We start from the raw sequence: 6,272 nt of genomic DNA, 5'->3' as shown, positions 1-6,272 counted from the left end.
TAATGCAGAGAACTATGTTCAGGTTCTAGAACAACATATGCTCCCATAGACGTCATCTCTTTCAGGGAAGACCCTGCATTTTTCAACACGATAATGCCAGACCACATTCTGCAACAGTCACAACATCATGGCTACGTAGGAGAAGGATCCGGGTACTGAAATGGCCAGCCTGCAGTCCAGATCTTTCACCTATAGAGAACATTTGCCGCATCATAAAGAGGAAGGTGCGACAAAGAAGGCCCAAGACGATTGAACAGTTAGAGGCCTGTATTAGACATGAATGGGAGAGCATTCCCATTTCTAAACTGGAGAAACTGGTCTCCTCTGTCCCCAGACGTCTGTTGAGTGTTGTAAGAAGAAGGGGGGATGCCACACAGTGGTAAAAATGGACTTGTCCCAACTTTTTGGGGATTTGTTGACGCCATGAAATTTGGAAACAACAGATTTTTCCCTTAAAATGAAACATTCTCTCAGTTTAAACTTTTGATCTGTGATTTGTGTTCTATTCTGAATAAAATATTAGATGTTGGCACCTCCACACAATTTGTTTAGTGTCACAACTTTTTTGGAATCCGGTTTGTATGAACATGAATCAGTTCACGTGAACCTTGCTGATCTGAGCTAAGAAATAATTATTGTTAGAGATGACCTGGCACATAACTTTGGTAATGGTTGAATGATATGACAAGCTGTTGGGCATTATTTGATTTTGTTGGTGAACAAATTTGTTAAGCTGGGGTTGCATCGTTATCTTAAGTGATAAATTACAGTAATATTAGTTTAGTAGATTATTGACCATGCATCAGGACGAATATTAGTTCATCTTAACCAGGAAATTAACTTGGGCTTTACTCAGCCTGTCTTTTGCTCCTCGTCCAGCTGCCAAATGTGCTATTTTGTGTCTAGACTATAGAAGCCAGAGTAAGTTGGTTCAGTTTTTCCTTTGCTTGACTAAACATGTTTCTTTCTGTCCTCAGGAAAAAGTGCAGTTAAAAAGAACACACAAGAAAATCATGGATGGTTTGGATGATTTTACAATATCAGTTCTAAATGGTAAGCCATGCTTATGTATGGCCTCTGATATGGGTGGGAAAAGCAACAAGTTCATTGAATCCAAAACTCTCCAGGCAGGATAAAAAAATAATTGGTGAGTGGGAGTTAAGATTGTCAATATGAATGTTAAAATCTCCCAATAAAACAATATTAGGTGACACAGACAGTTGAGAAAGCCACAGGCGTCCACTGTTCATTGTCAGGATCTGTGCCCAGCCAGCTCCGACAGTGTGCAGCTTTCTTGTAGTACAAGAATCAGCCACCCGTTAGAGTTATCTTACTTTATCATGCCGAGACCCCCGGTCTTGTCTGCTCAGAGGTGGCCCAGTTATGGCCTGGTTCTTTACAGATGAGACGGGCCCAGCTGCTCTGAGTGAGCTTCCCATATTTCAACACACAATATGGAGTAATTTGTTTTATTTTGCTGGCGTCCATCATATAGTTAGATTTGCATTTCACCCCATTTTTCACCATCCAGAAACAGATAAGACCAATGACGTCACACATGGTCACCCCACTGACACACTCTGAGAGGCTGTGCTCCCGGATGTGAAGGCAAAGTCGAGGGCCAATATAAGCTGGGGCGTTCTGTTACATGGGGCTTCTGCTTCCGCTGCCGGGTTAAGACTAGTTGGACGGACGCCTCAGCGCTGAACCTGTAACTTTTTCCTTCCTGATGAACATTAAATTGGTAAATGGAAATTATATCTCTTGATTTATTTGAGTTAGAGCAAGTTTCCTTTCCATCTGGGAATAAAAGAACCAGGCGCCGATGGTGGGGAGTCGGCCCAGTTTCAGGGACGGACTCGGCCCAGATCCTACACACCAGATGGTGTTTCACAGAATATAGTTTGCTTTCAACACACGTTCAGACTGCAGGATCGTCGTAAGTCTTCATGATGCTTCGCTGTCTGACTCAAGGTTAAAACCATTCAACCTACAAAATGCAGACAAGAATTATCTAAACATAATCACTGGACAGAACAGGGCTAAACACCTACACAACTGAAATTATTTAAAAAAATTAAATATCTGTACATTTTACCCAGAATTCTTATTGAGGTCATGTGACCACAAGTTAAAACATGGTAAATATTCATTGAATTCACAACATTGATTTTTATTGTTAAACACTTTTTAAGGTGCTTAAACTCAACGCACCGAACAGACACTGATGGTCAGCAAAGCCCTAATAACTGAGCTGCTTCTTCATAAACGCACCATATATCTATTTTGTCACCGACTCTTAAAAAGACGATCACAGTTCATTAAAACGCGGCAAGATGCGTTCAGGAGCCTGTTCTTAGGTTCTTACATTAAAAAATAGGGTGGCATTTGTTACGAACGCGGGCTGGCTGCAGGTCACCGGTCACTGCAGCTAGCTGTTGCTAGCCGGGAGCCTCAGGCCTCCTCTCAGACTCAGGACCCGCCTCCAGCCAACGTCGCTCCCCCCCCCCCCCGGCTCGAACCTCCCTCAGAAGCGGCAACTCACACTAAAAATAAATCAAGGAAACATGAATTCAGTTTTACCAATTGTATTAAAATCAAGGCAGGAAAAGATTACAGTTTACAGCGCTGGCCTCTCCGGTCTATGACACAAGATCAGCAACCGGAAGGGCTGATGTCCCGTGTCATTACTGATTTATAGGGCCTAGACTCCTCCTTCGCAGAAGGGGAGCTCAACCTGTCACGTGTATGAGGGGCGTGACTAAGTGTGATCTCAACGGATCTTATGTGATTTCACGTGTAAGGAAAGATGAGACGGTGCTTCAAAAGCCTTTCTACGTGATGTAGCAAGCAAAAATAAACTCTATTCCTTGATGGCTCTTGAATCCCTGGGAGACTCTTTTAGAGTTGCTGGCACCGTTTAACCCAGTCAGAACTGGGTCATAATTTCATTATAATCCTGTCCTTGAGTAGATCAAAACCCCCAGGACCAGTCTAGATAAATATCTAACACATTGTTTTCCTTTCACATAAACAATTTATTTGTATCAGACTTCTGGATACTTGCAAGAAAAAAGTCCACAGAAACTTCCAAACAGCAGGTGTCGTCTTGGGCGGGAGACATTGTTCGAAGGTCCATTGTCTTCCCCAGAGCTCATCTGACCTTTTTTTCATCTGGATTCAATCCATCCATTATTTTTTACCCACTTCTTCCATTTTGGGTCACGGGGGTTGCTGGTGCCCATGTCCAGCAATCACTGTGCGAGGGGCGGGGTACACCTGGACAGGTCTCCAGTCCATCACAGGGACACATAGAGACAAACGAGACAAACAACCATTCTCTCTCTCTCTCACCTGAGGACAATTTAAAGTTACCAATCAGTCTAACATGCATGTTTTTGGTCTGTGGGAGGAAACTGGAGTATCTGGAGAAAACCCACACATGCACGGAGAGAACATGCAAACTCCACCCAGAAAGGTCCCCAGACCGGGATTTGAGCCCGGGACCAGTTCGCTGAGAGGCAGCAGCTTTACCAATTGCGCCACCGTGCTGCCCTTATTCGGATTCCTCTGGATTATTTGGACTCATTCAGGACCATTGTGTGGTTTTTTGCTGGTACTCTGAAGGTCCACTCTCCAATATGTTGGAAAAAATCTTCACTACTTCCAGCCTCAGTGGTCGGCTGAGCACAGCTTGCAAGTGCAGGAATTCTCTCGGCACAGAGGTTCTGTTCGGAGTACTGTTGTCTGCACTAGAGCTTCACTGGAGCTAATCTGGATCTTCATCTACATTCCTCTGGGTTATTTTTTTGTTTTGTTTTGTTTCTGACTTTTGTGGCTTTTAAGAGTCCGTGGAAATGAGAACTACTCTCAAACCCCCCCGGCGCTTCGATGCTCTACACATTTTTCTGGATTTGTCTTTCAATGCAGGAGAGGAATCGGTTTAAGGCATCACAACTCAGACTTTTGATCTGCGAGTCAGGGATTATGGCAGTTGTTGCTGTTTTTTCTGCTGTTCTGTGCCATGTTTATTTATTTATTTCCTTTTGAGTCCTACATTTGATGTTATTAAGTACCATTCCACTTTATTTATAGAGCACTTAAAACAGCTACAAGACCAACCAAAGTGCTGTACAGACAGAAAAACAGGTAACACACAAAGCAAAATACAAAATGAACTAAATCAGAATATAGACATAAAAACGATGCACATAATGACGACAAACCAGTGTGGAGCATACAGGATCAAACACAGATCATCTGGTGTTGAAAGCTACTGAATAGTAGAGAGTTTTTAAACAGGACTTGAAAACTGAGAGGGAGGGGCCTGTCTGACAAGCAGAGGTAACTCGTTCCAGATTGACCTTGTACTTTGAACTAGATGGCTGCTAAAGTTATCAGTTTTCAATCTTATACAACTGTAAAGTAACCCATATCAGTTATACATTAACAAACACACACTGTCATTCATACAGCAGACACTCACTCACACTCCAACATCATTCATGCATCAAATATACATGACATTTATAATGTTATCTTTACCTATACCTTCCTAACTAAGTTCTTGTTTGTCCCTGAACTTATAAAAACATATTTCCATCACTGCCTTATTCTAAAAAGCTATCTATCCCTGTCTTTAACCACAACAGCTCCATATGGTCATCTGCAGGTATCCTTCTTCTAGATTCTTTCTAGGAATCATCCAAATACAGGTGTTTATTTTAAGGATTCTGCCGTATCAGAAGCACAGCCTGGAGCACAAGAGAAAAAAATTAAAACATCACTCGGGGATGCACTGCTGACCAGTCTGGTTCCAACTACTGACCTAAGGAGGCTGTAATAAACAGAAACCTGAGGTCATCAACTTCTTTCGAGGAGTTTAGCAAAAACTCCCCACAGGCACCCAAAAACCCAGTAGAGTTTTCTTTGAACTGTCACATGACCACACCTCTTGACGCTGTCCAGACGTCCAAGTTTTAACGTGTTTCTAGTAAACAGCGACGGACAATTACACCCGGAACATCTTTCAGACTGAGCACGCTTCTCGTAAAGATTTTAACATCAGCAAACATGATGTCACAATTTTTACACGGGGCTTTAAACCTTGAGCCACGTCAGATCCTTCGCATGTCATCGACAACAATTTATATACAGGCATTTAAATCAACTGGACGAAGCTTAAATTTCAGAGAAAAATTAGTCAGCAAAAACTATCATTCATAGTGCAGAGCGAGAGATGAAAGATGACTCGCTAAAAACTAAAAGTTAATATATCCCATTTGTTCTGCCGCAAAAATTACTCCATAAGCTTCAAATGGTTCAAAATTCAGCTGCCCGCATCGTCACCAAAACCCCGTCATTTCACCACATCACCCCAGTTTTACAGCAACGTCACTGGTTTCCAGTCACTTTCAGAATTCAACTTAAAATCCTGCTGGACACATTCAAGGCCATCCATAACCTCGCCCCTCCCTATCTGTCCCATCTCCTGCACATGATCACTCTAGGGCTGCAACTAACGATTATTTCAATAATCGATTCATCGGCCGATTATTTTTTCGATTAATCTTTGAATCGGCAAAAAAAACAACAACAGCGTTTTAATTTCCACCACTTTATTCCAAAATTTAACATTTGACTGACATAGCTATTCACACAAAAAACAGACTGCTATTTGACTATTCTGTTAGTAAAATATTGAATAATAAAAAATAGTCACATAGCGGGCAGCACGGTGGTGCAACTGGTAGAGCTGCTGCCTCTCAGCGAGCAGGTCCCTGGTTCAAATCCCGGTCCGGGGGCCTTTCTGGGTGGAGTTTGCATGTTCTCTCCGTGCATGCGTGGGTTTTCTCCGGGTACTCCGGTTTCCTCCCACAGACCAAAAACATGCATGTTAGACTGATTGGTAACTCTAAATTGTCTCTAGGTGTGAGAGAGAGAGTGAATGGTTGTTTGTCTCGTTTGTCTCTATGTGTCCCTGTGATGGACTGGAGACCTGTCCAGGGTGTACCCCGCCCCTCACACAGTGATTGCTGGACATGGGCACCAGCGACCCCCGTGACCCAAAATGGAATAAGCGGGTAAAGAAAATGGATGGATAGTCAAATAGCTTAAAAAAATTAATGTACACAAAAATATATACAAATGTATCTTTATACCTGCACAATATGTAGCTACTTTGTAAAATGTGTCCTTGAGGGAAGAGTGTAACCTGGATTAAAAGTGTGGATTATTGTAACCTGGATTAAAAGTGTGGTTTATTGTAACCT

General features: G+C 42.4%; 1 protein-coding gene across 1 annotated transcript in view; it reads right to left on the bottom strand.

Annotated features, from left to right (window-relative positions):
• The window catches only part of hlcs (holocarboxylase synthetase (biotin-(proprionyl-CoA-carboxylase (ATP-hydrolysing)) ligase)), a gene marked incomplete in the record, with an annotated part of 49,493 nt that overhangs the window by 37,916 nt on the left and 5,305 nt on the right, over positions 1–6,272 (bottom strand).

This window comes from Nematolebias whitei, chromosome 14 (genome assembly GCF_014905685.2).
Source record: "Nematolebias whitei isolate Nwh7 chromosome 14, NemWhi1, whole genome shotgun sequence".
Taxonomy (NCBI): Eukaryota; Metazoa; Chordata; class Actinopteri; order Cyprinodontiformes; family Rivulidae; genus Nematolebias; species Nematolebias whitei.
Note: the sequence above shows the minus strand (reverse complement) of the source record. Positions and strands in the feature narration are given on the sequence as shown.